The 16,823-nt window shown below is 27.6% G+C and overlaps 1 protein-coding gene across 1 annotated transcript in view; it reads right to left on the reverse strand.

Moving 5' to 3' along the window:
- LOC107453499 (zinc finger homeobox protein 3) overlaps window positions 1-16,823 on the reverse strand; it is a 190,295-nt gene that overhangs the window by 101,255 nt on the left and 72,217 nt on the right. The window contains exon 2 of the mRNA XM_071179455.2: window positions 14,463-14,582. The gene's annotated coding sequence lies outside the window, so the exon portion shown is untranslated. The remainder of the gene's footprint in view (window positions 1-14,462; window positions 14,583-16,823) is intronic.

The raw sequence follows: 16,823 nt of genomic DNA on the forward strand, positions 1-16,823 counted from the left end.
GTCCTGGTAAACGAAGGTCAGCAGGTCATGGCTCTGAATTTTGGTGGATTGTCAAGAGCAAAAGGAAAATTTTTATCAGAAGGGGTGCCCCAATGTTTACCCTTTCAGAAAATGAATGACCAACATCCATTTTCTATTTTTGTTGCAAGCTTCCCATCATTGCGAATTTCAAAGGGGATTTATGTCCCACTGAAACAGTTTTACACCTTCAAGCAGTGAGTTATACGCCTTATAATTCAAGCTATAATGTTTTTCAAAAATGTAATTCAAGCCATCATTTGAAATGAAGGTGTAATTTAAGTTAAAGTAATTAACATAGATGTAATTCGAAGGAAAACATAATTGTAATTTATATTTTACTGATGCCTAAATTATTATGAAGTACAATAAACAAAGCTGTCATTCGGATGTATAATTACATTAAATAAATGTACTTCGAAATTATAAATATATTCTAAAAAACAACTTAAGCGTAGAAATTATACTGCAAAGAGGTAATTCGGAATTATAATTTCATTCCCAAAGACGTAATTCAGAGCTATAATACGTCACAAAGACGTAAATCCGAATTATAATTACATTATAAAGATGTAATTCAGAAAAGATCACAAAGAAGTATTTAAGAATTATAATTAGTTACATTATAAAGATGCAACTCAAAGTAAACTCTTCTTAAAAACATTTTTCAAATTTATTTTCCCCAGATATTATTTCTAAGTCTATTTCTTTTTAAAACGTTATAGGTTTTCCTTTTCTAAGATTATTATGTATTTATTTCTAATAAAATGCTGATAATCACTACATATCTCAGCAATATAGAACACAACAAATTTGAGTAGTATTTGTAAAAGAGGTGAAAAGTATTCGCGCTTTTCTACAAAGAAACCACGTGTCATTGTTTTCAAAGCCACAACAAACACAGAAGTACATTTTCTTTTTACTACTATCTTCTCGTTCTATCTATGAGCGAAAGAAAGAAAGGAAAAGAGTAAAAATAAAAGCAAGAGAGAGACAGAGTAACAGTCGAGTAAAAATAGCATGGTCACGTGATTGTATGAGATTGTGTTTGTAAGGATTTGACCGCTGTCCACTAACCGATATCGACTACAACGCTCTGTCTCTCATAGCTCTATTCTCTACTACCTACTAGTAACCTTGACCCAGAGAAAAAAAAAGTGAGGACTATTTTCTTCTTACTCTCTTCGCCAGATTCCATTCACAAGGCTGGTTGGATGGAACGAAAGAGGAAAAAAAAATAGGCAACAGATTTTTCCTACACTCTATTTCTAGTGGAACAATTCTTCTTCCTCCTTGTAGTAGTATTTTTCAAATTCGTTCTGGGAAGAATCGCTAATCCCCGTAAGAAAATTCTCACGTTCAGTGACTAAGTTAGAAGAAGTAATCAAAGCATCATTTAAAAATAAGTAAACAAACAGTCGAAAAACTAAATACATAATAGTTCACATAAAAACTAGAGTTGCGTGTTACTAAAGCAAATAATCGCGTTCCTTTTTCTTTTCTTTTGAGGATCGTCTGCATTTCTTTCTTTCTCTTTTTAGTATATCTTAATACTTTTTGTAAAAATTAATCTCATCTCATAAATATCAAAAAATATATTCACATTGCGAAAATTTAAATAATTGTTAAGACATTTCAGTAAATATTAAAAATCCCGACGATTATGCAACCATTTAATCCTTAGAACATATATCCAAAGAAAAAAAAAACTTCATTTTTCTTTTTTGAAATATTATTCATTTATGTTAAGTTTTCAAGAATGGTTCCAAAATAAAGTGTTTAAAAATTTTTAAGAACTAAACAAAGTAAATTTATTAAATAAGAATTCTAAACTAATCAATTTTAACACAATTAAAGTTGTAGAAAAATATGCACAAAAATAATTCTTTATAATTAGATGACAGTTTTGAGATAACGTATAGTTTCTACAAATGCGCATTTTTTTCTTTTCTTTCTTTTAATTTAAAACTTTAAAACATTTAAAATAAGTGTCTAAATCCTCCAATAGAGGGCACGAGGGTACCGTTTTTAAATTTTAAGTTTAGTAACAAGTACTTTAGAACAATATTCTACATGGAAATACTTTAATTATCGTTTGATTTTATGGAAATTGTTTTCTAAGGTTCTCCCAAAGTTTCACTTCTGAATAATATAAATTTATAGTCTTTTGCAAACGATTTTTTAAAAATTTACGAATGAGTGCTAAAAAAAATCAATACCCCGTGTTGTTCCATTCCACCAGATGACGCTACATACATTATGAGAGTGAAAGGATCGATATCCAGAGAATATACTTTTTAACGGCATAAAAAAACTCTGCGCATGCACACGTATGTGAAGAGGTGTGGAAAGGATGCCCGAAAGTAAAACCTCCATCTAAAGAGGATGAGAGGAAGATTCAAATGGAGAACTTCTCCCTGGACCCATCACATCACTGTAAAGTTTTGAAGTCATGCGCAGTAGACACATTTACAGGGTCGATTCCGAAGTGCGCTCAGTTACAGACCACGAACACCTGTTTGACGGAATTTAAGGGGGGAAAAACTTTTAAGGTTTATGCAAACAATAATTTTAATTTTTGGCACCGTTGTCGAAAGAGATTAAGAACAGTTAAAATGAACGATAATAATACAATATTCGAAACCATAAGTTTAAAGAAATATGATAAAATTTTATTCTAAAGGGTGCATTTCTGTCTCATTGTTCTGCAAAATTCGACAAATTTAGTAAGTTACATAAAAGATTTTTTTTTTTTTTGCATATAATAATAATGAATTATTTTATATCTTTGCACATTTTCGTTCTTATAAAGTCGCCTAACTCCATTCCGAGTTTTATAATGATATTTCGGCACATTTCTTACACGTTGATTCTAAAAGTAATGCAGAATTGTACAAAAGAAAATGATTTTATATATTTTTATTACCACATAACATAACACCTTTGAATTTTAAAGAAATAATTTTAAAAAAAATAATGTAAGTATGAACATTGAGTTGTATTCTGAAAATCTTTTTCTGGTGGTGGGGTTAATCGTTTGACTTTGGGCAGCAAAATTTTCTGTCTAAAAATGTTGAATATTTTCTTTTTTATGACACTACAGATTCGTTTAGGAAAAGCAATGAATTTTTCAAAATAAATTAAGTTATACTTAGCTATTAATGTATTTTTTATTTAAGTGCAAATTAAATTAATTTATGAAATGGTATTCTTGCGATAAGCAAAATGATTCAAAACCGAACTCTTAAAACATAAAATAAATTTCTCAGAAATATATTTATAAATATTTATAAATTTATATATAAATATATAAATAAAAAAAATAATAATATCCATAGCAAAAAAAATTAAATACATGAAATGATTACATTTCCAATAGCAATTAAGATTAAGATTTTTTAAGCAATTGGAAACTGAAATAATAAGAGCACAATTATTTCTATTTTTATTTTTTCATTCAACAATTTTACTCTACATATTACGTATGGCATACAATAAGCAATTAAGATTATTTTAATCTTTTGGAAACTGAAATAATAAAAACCCAATTAGTTTAACTTGATTTTAAACGATGTAATTGAACAAAATTTGTCTTGATTGCAATAATAATAAATTAGAATCTACACTAGTTAAAAATTTATTTTTTTTAAAAATATAACTAACTACGTAACACAAATGGAACTGTACAGATAACGATTATTTTCTTTATTCCAGTAAAAAAAGCACACAAAAGCTTCATTCCAAAAATAAAGGTAAATATTCGCAATAAAAAACACACAATTATTTGAAAGGAAACTAAAGATAAAAACTCTAGCTCACTAAATACATCCACATTTTCGTGAAAGACTTCACATTAAAAACAAAGAAAACGCATTTTATTAAGGTGAATTAGGATAAAGTCAGGCATGCAAATCGGTCACGGCTTCGACTCAGTGTTGTTTTTCGAGTATTGTCCAGACACGCCCAATACAAGAAGGTTGCCATTAAAAAAAAAAAGCATATTTTCAAGCCAAAATATAACGCCAACGCATTTTTAATTAAAAATTTTTTTTTGCTAAATTTAAATGCCTTTTTGCTATATGATTGCGAACAATGGAATTTTGTTTTATTTTTACATATTGCTATACTTGTAAAGAGTTTAATATTGTAATTAGATGATTTGTTGTAAAACAATGGCAAAGAATATTTCCATACTTTATTTTAAAATCAAAGGCTACATTTTTAAATAAGGTTCAACCGTACGCACTCCGAAAAATTGGCAAAATGTAGAATCATAATTAGTGGAACCACAATACGGTGCAAATCTGGTGCAACCCATGTCTTAATTCAATTAAGTTGAACCAAAGTATTAGTAATCGAGCTTAAAAGACATTATAATATGGTTCCTTATAATCGGAAATCAATGTAGTTTTATTGGTCAAGATACTGATAATGGTACTTCAATATTTCGATCTTGAACAGTATCGAAACGATCGTCAGAGTATTTTAAACGTTATTCTGGCTTTATAAGTAATATTCTATTTAATTATACTACAGAACAAGGCTAACCCTCCTTTCATAAATTTTAACAAACGTTTACAGATTTTGAAACAACATATTACATTAAATATCATCCGTGCAGACTTATTTAATTATATTGGTCTCGGTACTGATGATGGTACTTAGTATAGTACAAAAACGGGCGTCTATGTATTTCAACTGTATTATTTGGGCTTTATACGCAATGTTTTACTTAATTATACAAGTTAATCCTTATTTCATAGATTAGTTTTCTTAATTTTTTTTCTCATGCTTTTGAAACAATGGCTTTGTTAGTATTATATCAAGCTTGGCCAAAGAATACTCTTTGTTCACCAAGATATCAAGTATCATTATCGGTGCAGAGTCACTTAACTGTATTGACTTCGATCATGATGATGGTAGACTTGAAAATAACCAGTCGCCACATGGCGAGTCATCAAAAAAAGTGGCGACTTAAATAAACAACCGTTCACTTTTTTCCATTTTTTTAAGAATCGTTTAATTATAAAAGTACATCAATGCAAAAAGAGTCTTTGGAAAACAGAATTTCAATTTCATTAAAATTTTCCAATGTCTCCATTCAAAATTTTGATCCATCAGAATCCATCAGTTTGCAATGAAAAGATTCACATTTAAGAGGAGTCCTTTAACAATTCACACAATTCAAAGTTGTAATGTATACACTAATGTTATCTCAACTCCCCAAGTATTTTTTAATAAAAAAATTTAAATAGTCAGTACGTTTAACAAAACTTTGTCACATATTTATATTTTTTTATTGCTGAATTAACTTTTTATTTCCGTAAATTATTTCTAATATGAATTCTTTAAAAAAAATATAATTTAATCCAAGCAAAAGTGACTAAAGTGACTATTAAATAAAAATATATAAAATGTTAATTCAACATCAGTCGGTGACCTGTTTATATAGGTCACCAACATATTATGTTTGAGGAAAAAGTGGTAACTAAGTTATTCAACTCTACTGGCCACCAACTGAAAACTTAAAATTTTCAGGTCTAGATTATAGTACTTAGAATAGTACCGATACGACCACCTATATATCTATACACATCCAAGCCCGTCTATGTTTCAGCGTAGGTCCTTCAGTTAATGAAAGCATTAAATTTAACTTATATCTAAAAGATTCGATCGAAAGAATATGAAAAATACTATATTTTTAATAAAAGAAAACGTGGTCAAAATAATGGAAATGTTCAGAAATTTAGTATAACAGTGCAAAAGCATCAACTCCACTTAAGAATCTTCTATTTCATTTCCCTTCTTCAATCGAAGGAAACGCTGTGTTTACATAAGTCTGATAATCTATCAGCCCTTTCCCCAGACGATATATAGGGGTCGGGGTGCATCGAACTGTCAGATGGGGTCTCCCCTGCACGTGCACTGAAGACTACTCATTGCTGAGACATGGTAACTATGTTAAAATTCATCCCCTACTCTGTAAGTGGGCTGCTATATCTTCTATCAAAGCTATTTCGCGCTTGGCGAAGAAAAGAAAAATAATAACAAAAACAGCATTTTTTTTCCCTTCACTACTTGTCTTGTTTTCCTTAGAATGGAATGCATCTTATTTCTTTTGAAAACTTGATTTATATTTGGGATGGAATGGCACAGAAATGGTAAATACCATTTCAGTTGTTAAACGAGGACTTTCCCACCATAAAATGGACAATAATGGTCATTTCGGTTACAATGGCGACTGATATTTACATTCTAGAGTCATTTTCTGGCAACATATGAAATCCATGTAATTTGGTACATTATACACTTAGAGAGTCACGACAATTCGAGATGGAGACTACTTCGAAAACTCGAATTATCGATAACATAAAATTTAATAAATATTAAATAAATTTTTCAAACAAGGCGGTTTTCATTAATTAAAAACATGGCAATTTTTAAATTTCAGTTAAAAAATATATATTCAAAGAAAATTTACTTTTATTAGAGGATTAAGATACATTTACTGCATTACACCAAAGTAATTAGATTACTGTCTCAGATTAATTGTACTTTAAAATAATTGACTAATGTTTTTTGTTTAAACATACTGATCATTTTTCGGACAGCAATATCGAGCCATGTTCGAAATAGCATATTGTCGGCTGGAATTGCTTCGAATTGTTGCTCCACGTATCACTTTGCAGATTCTAGAGCAGCTAGATCATCGCTGTGACTCATTCGTTGCATGGAATCTGCCGAATTCTACTCTACACTAACCTCTTGTATTGCCGGAGCATCGGTTATTTCGACAATGGCAGCATCTACCACATCATACCGACGTTTTCGTAACCTGTAACCTGTAAACAGAGGCAAATCGTAGTTCAACAATGACGTAATCGCTAAGCGTAATTTCGTTTTTCAACATACTGTCGTAGTAATCGTTGTAAAACCAGTCGTAGTTATTTCACGTGTTTGTATGCGTTGGTCATTAATTGGGAGCAAGACTGATTTTTTTCACTAGCTAGGATTTATGGGAAGCTCGAACATTCGCGCCTCTACTGTAGCTTTTTTTTCTTTCTGTGGGATTTACATTTTACGTTTTATTAAAAATTTGTAAATGTCCGGTTAAATGTTGAATTCATTAAAAAAATAATAATAATGATAGTTAGCGAGCGAAAAAAAAGCATCAAGAAAAAATAGAATTGAACTTTGCCACATTTACTAAATTGTATCACCTATTACATCAGTCCCATATTTTATGGTTAATTTAACCAAACTCAATACATAAGCACTATAGTTGTTGCACCGTAAACATTACCCAGCGTTTTGGATTTCCTATAGCGCCAGAAATAAGGTAAATTTAACCATATTCTGGTAATTTTGACCAAACCTTTTTATAGTGCAGTAAAAACCGTGAAAATCCTAAACGCAATACTAGATTTATCACTCTTACATTAAGTAAAATATATTATGAGAGATTGCGGAAGCTTTAATTTTGACAAAATTCAATCATATAAAATCAACTTATTAGCAAAAAATCAAAACTTAGGCGGGTAAAAGAGATAAAAAAAATATTTTAGATAAAATTATTATCAGAGAAATAAAATTTATTTTCACCGGCGGTAATAATCTGCATTCAATTAATTTTAAAATTTATTATTTCATCAGAAAAATAATTTTTTTTCCACAGTTGCTAAACTCTGTTTCCTGAAATCTAAAAATAAGGAAATTGCTGTAAAAGGAATAAGATTTTAGTTGAATAAATCCATAATCTAAGTAAAAATAAAATAGAATGTGCAGAGAAAAAAGTGGGTTATGTTTCTAGATCAGAAAAAAAAGAAGATGAAATGTATTAGAAAAATTTCTAATCAGCTCATCAAATAAAAAGATTGAATACCTCATCAGGACATGTAATAGTTAACTATACTCATTTTTTTTCAATAAATTTTTAACTATAAAAAGTAAGTTACATTTCTTTTAAATAACAGATCACAAAATTATACAATTCGTACATTGTTTCGGTTATTTCAAAAAATTATGTTCGAATGTGCACGGAAATTTATTTGTTAAAAATAATTTTTTCTTGTGATGATAAATTGATGATAATTGATTTTTTTAAAGCTGCAATAAAAAAATTTATTTGATTCATAACAGTCATAGAAGAAATTAAAAGTAAAGGTCTACTGATTACATACATTTTTACATTTAAAGTACATTTTTATTTTTATTCATTTTACAATTTTATACATTTTTATAGAATTAAGAACCCAAAGAAAGAAAGAATTGACTATTTAAAATTTATTTTAAGTCTAACTTTTCATACTTAATTCGAAGATCTATGCAACCTTAGATTCTTATGATAATTGCACGTGATTTAAAACAATTTTTGATTCTAGGTCATATTCCAATTTAGCTCTTCCATTTAAAAAAGGAAATTATTAATAATAATTAATTGTTTTGTATCAAATTTTATCAAGTTAAATAAAAATCGGAACTACCAATTTTCTAGGTAAAAAAATATTTATTCAAAAAAATAATAATTCAAGTTAGAAAGCCTGACTTTAAAAAACAATTATATTTAAGAATATAATCAATGAAAAAATTATCTTTTTTATAATAATACATAGAAAACAATTGATTTCTCATTGGACAAATATGCCCAGCTATTCTATTTAAGTAAATAATAAATTATATTTTTCAATTGGTTTTTACACAAAAGGCAATTGATTTATCAATGAAAAATACTATAAACCTGATTTATTTGCATTTCATACATAATTAATGCTGTATTTTACTTAATACTAATAACATAAAACAAATAGAGTGAAATTTTCATTGATCAAAATTCATAGCTTTCCTATTTCAATTCAATAAATAATTTAAAAAAAATAAAACACGAATGTATGATTTAGTATTGAATAAATAAATAATTCATTTTGCATTCAATAAGTAATTAACCTATAATTTAACTTGACTATTGTGAATAAAAAAAAAGAACAAATGAGTTTTCAATGTATAAAAATTCAAAGCTGTTCCTTTTTCACTATAAAGGAAATTTTTTTTAACGTATAAAACGCGAACAATTGATTCATCAGTAATAAAAATTCTAAGCTATTCATTCAATAAATTATTAATGATTTTTTTAATTTGATTCTCGCAACATAAAGAACAAAATATTAAGCATTGAATAAACACGTTATCGATTTCAATTTTAAGGAATTTTAATTTAAGGAGTATATAATTCTTTAATTAAGGAATTATATTTTTATACAAAACATTAGCAGTAAAGCTCTCAATAAAAAATTTTATACGCTGTTCCGTATTTATTCAGTGAATCATTAACTATTTTACTTGATTCTTCTAACATACAACAAGAACAACAGATTTATCATTGAATACAATTTTGTAGCTGCTCTACTAGTATTCAGTGAATAATTTTTATATTTTACTAGATTCTTCTAACATAAACAAGAACAGTAAATTTATAAATGATTTCAAACTTGTAGCTGCCTTATTTATATTCAGCGAATCAATAATTATATTACATAATTTTTCTGATATAAAACAAGAATAATATATTTATAATTGAATACAAATGTGCAGCTGTTCTATTAGCATTCACTGAATCATTAATTATTTTACTGGATTTTTCAAATAAAAAAACAAGATTAGTAGATTTATAATATAATTCATATTTGTAGCTGTAATATTTGTAATCAATGAATCATCAATTATTTTACTTGTTTTTTTGTTAATGTAAAACAAGAACACAAGATTTATTAGTAAATTCAAATTTGTAGCTGTTTTAATTTATTTCAGTGAATTATTTTGCTTATTTTTTATCGTATAGAACAAGAACAATGATATAAGAACAAGAATAATGATTCAACGCAAATTTATCGCTTTTCTATTTGTATTCAAAAAACAGTTATTTTGCTTGATACTTAGAAAATCAACAAATTTATAGCAGATCTATGTATTTTCGGTAAATCTTATTTATTTTACTAGATTCTTAGAAAATAAAACAAGAACATCCAGTTCATTTAACACATACTTATTTTAATTTCATCAATCAACAGAATTTTTCGACTCTTCGATTCGTGTTCAGTTTCATTATTTACATACAATAGAATATTTGTATATAATAGAACGAGAACAATCGTGTTTTCAATAAATACAAATTTATAGCTCTTCTATTTGCATTAAAATCACAATTTGTCAAAAACTACTCTCGTTGAAAATTCGAGCTATTTTTATGCACATAATACCACCCCAAATAGAAACACTCCAAATCTTGTTACAGCAATGATGGATTACGCATTCTTATTCCCCAGTTTTAACAACAGAAGCTCCCGCGATGGTGAAAAAGCAATGTCTGGAAAACAGTTTTCAAAAACGTTTTCGCATTTTCACCCCCCCCCCAGTACCTTCTCGTATCCCCCCTCCTAAACACTTTTTCCTCTGGAAGATGTCAACTCCAGATAACATCTCCTCTGCTCACAAAAATGAACACACGAACCAAAGAAGCAAGACAAAATCTCATGTTACTTCTTCTACGGACCAAGAAGCCGTAGCAAGATTCATCGTCAATCAGTTCTGCTTATTCTTCCTCAACCACAACTTTGGCCCACTCTCTGCTTGAGATTATGACACGTAAAATGGAGTTTTGGAAGGAACCGAAGACGAAATGTCGCGTGTTCATAATTAGTAAACGTGCCGAGAATTGTAATTTAAAAAACGAGCATGATTTGGCAAATGGTTTACTAATGTGGGCAATAAACTGGCAGTCAAATTGAACTTAATCGGAAAATGAGATAATTTAAGTATTTCATAGTTTGATTTATTTAACATTAAGGATTATTTCGAACCAAACATGGTTTAATTATGTGTGTCCCACGGTCATGTTGAAGCAATTTAGCGTTAAACACCTGATTGACTGCGATTAAATATAGCTCTACAAGAGGGAAATCTTTAATACGGATAGCTAAACACACAGTACAAATCACAAGGTTAATTGTTTCATACTAAGAAGTTCGCTTTTTGAGGAAGAAAAAAAAAGATTTTAATTTAATAAATTGACAAAAAATGGATGATTATTACTTCCTTAAAAAAGTGGATAATTAAAAATATTATTCAAGAAAGTAATAATATTCAAGAAAATTTGACAAAAGTCAAGAAATAGTGACGCAATTATATTAGAAAATGAGATGAGTCTTTTGTAGCATGGGAAATTGATCAGTCCCACATTGATAAGTTCTATTAATATTTAAACATATTGTCCAGCGATATAAAAAATCTTTTTCCAAGATCAAATGCTTTGTCCCTATCTAGCCGTCAAAATGTAAAATTCTCATTTTTGGGTCTCTGGCCCTTACCCAAAAAAAAAAACTATTTTAATATATATATATATATATATATATATATATATATATATATATATATATATATATATATATATATATATATATATATATATATATATATATATATATATATATATATATATATATATATATATATATTTCACCGAAAACTGTCATAATAGTCAAGGACATTAACTACTATGATCCTTTAATTTAGAATGGTATTTAAAATATATTTTCTTTTCAATGTAGCTTAATTGGATATTGCGCTAAGAATTTCAATCAATCAATCTAAGCAATTGTCCTTATACGTTTCAAGGATTAAGTTAATTACAAAAATCTAATGATAACTTTTTTTTTTCCTTTGCTCTTTCTTTTAATATTGTTTTTCAAGCATATGAAAACTTTTATATTGCTATTAAATCGAAATAATTATAAATTTAAGGAGAAAGAAAAAAAAATTAATTCCTAAAGCAAAATAATTATGCACTTACAGAAAATGAGAAGAAATAGTCATCACCGTGAAATAAGCAATTTTAATATTAATATTCAAGCATTATGCATTCAATAAAAGAAACTCATGAAAAATATTTCAAAACATATATTACATTCAATATAACGTCACCAAACCATCAATGAAAATAATTAATATTTTTTTGAGCCAGAGGCAAAGTTTCTAACACTAAGCTTCGAATTTATTTTTATTATTACTATTATTATCTCATAATTAATGTTTATCGAAATAGCGATAGCAATTTTTTGACGCTTTTGTGCTATTTATTTACTTTTTTAAAAAAAAAAAAAGATAATTCCGTTATCATAAAGATTATAATTTGGAGCGAGGAAGAAAATGAGTTGTTCTAATAATGAAGAAACTGTTGTTTACTTCATTGTGCAAAATGGCGATAAATAAAACGACCTTACAAATCTTAATCATTATGGCAGTAAATTTACTTTTAATCGCTTCATAAACAACTCAACGCAGCAATCAGAAATTAAAAAAAAATATTTAAAAAAATAATGCAAGAAATGCGGAAATTAAGATGCTGATAGCCAATTAAAAAATATGGTATGACCATAAATACAAAAAATGAGCCGAAAATTGTTTACATTATTGACCTTTTATCTTTCGCAATAACTTTCGCAACAATTATTTCTACCCAAGGATAGAAAATGATTACATAAAGGATTTTTTTTAAAAATAATTATTATTTTGATGGCATTTAAGAAATATCCTCAAAATTATAATTAAATTCTAATGTCTCTAATCTCTGATAATCAGTTTCTAAAATAATTCTTAATCGTACAGAACGAATTAAAAAAAAATTAGCTAAGTAAAATTAAAATTGTTTTTCAAACAAACTATTCTTTTCACTACAAAAAATAAATTCAAATATAAATTTAATAAATTGTTACTCGTTTTTCTAATCACTCGCAAGGAAAAGTAATTTCAAGAACTTCCATATTATGAGTGTTCAGAAAAGAATTTTTTTTATTATTTCGAAAACCCATGGAACGAATATTCAGGCATAGAAATGTATACTCTGGATTGTATGTCCAAGCAAGGAAATGACTTCAATGGATTGGACGCCCTGGTATAAAAATATATTCTCTGGATTGAATGTCCACGCATAGAAATATATTCTTTGGAATGAATGTCCAGGCATAGAGTTGTATTCAATAGATTGGATGTCCACGCATAGAAATGTATTCTTTGGATTGAATGTCCAGACAGAGAAATGTTTTCTCAGGATTGAATGTCCAGGCATAGAGCTGTATTGAATAGATTAGATGTCCACATATAGAAATATATTCTTTGGAATGAATGTCCAGGCATAGAAATGGTTTATCTGGATTGAATGTCCAGGCATAGAGTTGTATTCAATAGATTGGATGTCCACGCTTAGAAATGTATTCTTTGGATTGAATGTCCAGGCATAGAAATGTTTTCTCAGGATTGAATGTCCAGGCATAGAAATGTTTTCTCAGGATTGAATGTCCAGGCATAGAAATGTTTTCTCAGGATTGAATGTCCAGGCATAGAGTTGTATTCAATAGATTAGATGTCCACATATAGAAATATATTCTTTGGATTGAATGTCCAGGCATAGAGTTGTATTCAATAGATTGGATGTCCACATATAAAAATGTATTCTTTGGACTGAATGTCCAGACATAGAAATGTTTTCTCTAGATTGATAGCCCAGACATAGAGTCGTATTCAAGAGATTAAACGTCCAGGCATAGAAATGAATTTAATATGAATGTCCAAGTACAGAAATGTATTCTCTGGATTGAATGTTCAAGTATGAAATTTATTCTTTGGATTAAATGTCCAGGAATAAAAATATATTCTCTGGACTAAATGTCCAGGCATATAACTATATTCTCTGATTTGAAGACCAGCCATTGACTTGACTTTAAATAATATGGGTTCTGAAATAACTGATCAATAGCAGATAGCTCAGAAACATACGTTCGTGAACATGCGAGATGGCATCCAAAAGTGCTAAATCTTCCAAGAGAGTGAAACTATTTCCCTACAGTTTTAAATTCTATAGTAATTAAATGTATTAAATTACTCTAAAATAAATTAAAAATTTTTTTTATTGTTTTTCGATTCAAGAAAAGCATTTTGTTAAAAAGTTTCTTTTTTCTAAAATGATTTTTTTTATTTATTTGGTACTAACATTGGAATTTTAAAAAAAGAGTCTTAAACTTTTCCTTTGCAACATTTATTAGAAAACACACTAATTTGAACTAAATACTAAAAGTATAAAAACAAACTAAACAAACAATCTGGCTAATATTAATAACCTATGCATTCCTTTAACTATTCCCATTATGAATTCCCCAAAAAGTCGGTTTTTTAATCAAGATAACAGCACTCCTAATTTAGTTTTTCAATCACGACTCTGCACAATTAAAGATGATTAGACTTTTTAGCATTATTACCTTTCAATATTTACATGAGGAAATATCGTTAACTCTAACGCTTGCCAAATCGAATTTAGAGACATAAGTGTAGTTGGTCTTTTTTTATATATATACTTTTAAAATAAAAAAGCTACTAAAATAAAATAAAATTTACTTTACCGGCCAAGACGAAATAATCATAACTGATGTTTCGTGCGTCTTTTTCCCGTTACCATGGTTACGGTCCTCGAAGCTTCAATCACGATTCGCCGGTAAATGTGTCTTTCCAACCATAATGACCTGTAAAAAAATAATTGAATCTAGTTAAGAGTGCAAATGGATTCGAAATTCAGAAACACATAATACAGTGTAGTGTTATTGTTTAAAGTATGATTAATTTCTTTATTATTTTCTTCATTTAAAGATGTAAGAAAATCTTTATAAAAAGTGTGATATGATTTGTTTAGTAATAAAAAATGACTTTCTAAATGTTATCATTTATATGACTTTATAAATAATTAGCAAAAGTAATTATTAAACATTGAGTATAAAAATATATTTTCGAACATAACCCTCAAAAAATAGTATACAATTAAGATTGAAAATAAATACTCAAATAATTATTAAAATTAATAATTGAGAAAGATTTATTTATCGGACCATAAAAAAATATCAAAAAGTTATTGTATAATTTAACAATATATATATATATATATATATATATATATATATATATATATACACAATGAATTCTAGTTCATTTTGCTTCGGAAGATGTCGGTAATGTTGCTCTTTAGCGTTACCCGGTGGGTACTCGTGAACTTAAGTTACTAAAGCGACCAACGTAAAAAGGATACTTTTTACTTCAGTTTAAAGGAGACATCTCTGGATTACATTCTCGCATTACACAATACAGGACAACACACAGAGAGAAATATCCATGCCCTGAGCGTGATTCGAACCCGCAACCATTGGCTTCGCAGTCAAGTACGGTGACGGTTGAGCCGATTGGCCGGCAAATAAAAATTCTTAATTATATTTCAAAATGATTTTTCTTCATTTTTTTTCTTCAAAAAAAAGTTACAAATACATAAAAAACGACCATTTAGTAAGTATGCTTTTTCTACATGAAACAAATATACAATTTAATGACTTTCTGTTTTTTAAAAATTTATATTTTTGACTGTACTAATCAAAGAGAAGCAAATATCGAGTATTTTGCTTGAAAAACAATGAACAATAATTGTGAACCCATCAATCATAAATTTTGAATGAATTCTAACCTAATAGTTTGTATTTCGTGCATTTATTATGTATTTCATGAACTCTTAAATAACAAACAAAAACAACAAAGAAAAACAACAAACACAAAATGGGACACCGGTTTTTGCTGCTGTATTTCATAATCAAAAATTTTTAAAATGCTAATTATTATATTTTCCCCTTTATTTTGACCTAAATTAATACAAAATAATAAAAAATATATTTCATGAAAATTCTGCGTCAAAGGGTAAACAAAAACAGAAAAATAAAATTGGAGAAAAATATATGTCTCTGCGATAATAATAAAATATTTTAAAATGGTGTATTTAAGCAAATTTGGCCGAAAATGGGTTAACAAGATTTTACGGAAATCATTATTAGACAGTTAAGAAAAATTTAGTTTTAAAGTTATTTTTCCTTTTATTGTTTTTTAAACAATTGTTAATAAAAAAAATATATAAATTAAGAGATTAAAAACACAAGATTTAAAATACAACGGTGAAAAACTATTACCTAAATTTTACACTTAAATTTTCAAGCAATATTAATCCACTTTTTAAAATTTATTTTTATTTTTAAAATTTTTGTATTATTTTTAATTGAATTTATGAAGTTCTTATTAATCGCTGGGTTTTATTAAAATTCCCAGAAATATTTAGATCTTAATTCTTTAGGTGTGTCACGTGTTAATGAAAATAAAAGAACATTTAGCAAAGTATAGGATGATTTATTTTAAATGTTTCAATTTCTCACCATTTTTATTGTATAAATTTTTTTTTCAATGTTTAATAAAATACATATTTATATGGATGTCATGCACCATTGCTTCTACTAAACTAAAGAAAATTTCCGAAAAGTGGTAACAATGCAGATTTTTTCTTCTTTTCTTTGTTTATAGTATAATTTAATAAATGGCAGAATTAAATAAACAGAAATAAAATAAAACATAATAGAACGTATAATAGAACCAAAACCAAAAATAAAAAAGATTTGAAACTGATTAGAAAATTTTTATATTTCTACATAAATGCATAGAATAAAATTACAAAAAACTATTTACACAATCCTAACTTTATTCAAATATTTTAATTAAAATGACGAAAACAAATTCACTTTTATAACTAAAAAACTACAGAGAGATATTATTCAATCATTCTACAAACATAATTGAACAGAAATAAACAAAAATGTGACAGACACATTAAATGACAAATCGTAGTGCAACTATTCAAACTGAGTCAACTAACTGTTTCCTTTAAGTGTAGCTAGAGGGCGCAG

The sequence above is a fragment of the Parasteatoda tepidariorum genome, chromosome 1 (assembly GCF_982258835.1).
Source record: "Parasteatoda tepidariorum strain Cologne lab strain chromosome 1, Ptep-v5.0, whole genome shotgun sequence".
NCBI classification, from domain to species: Eukaryota; Metazoa; Arthropoda; class Arachnida; order Araneae; family Theridiidae; genus Parasteatoda; species Parasteatoda tepidariorum.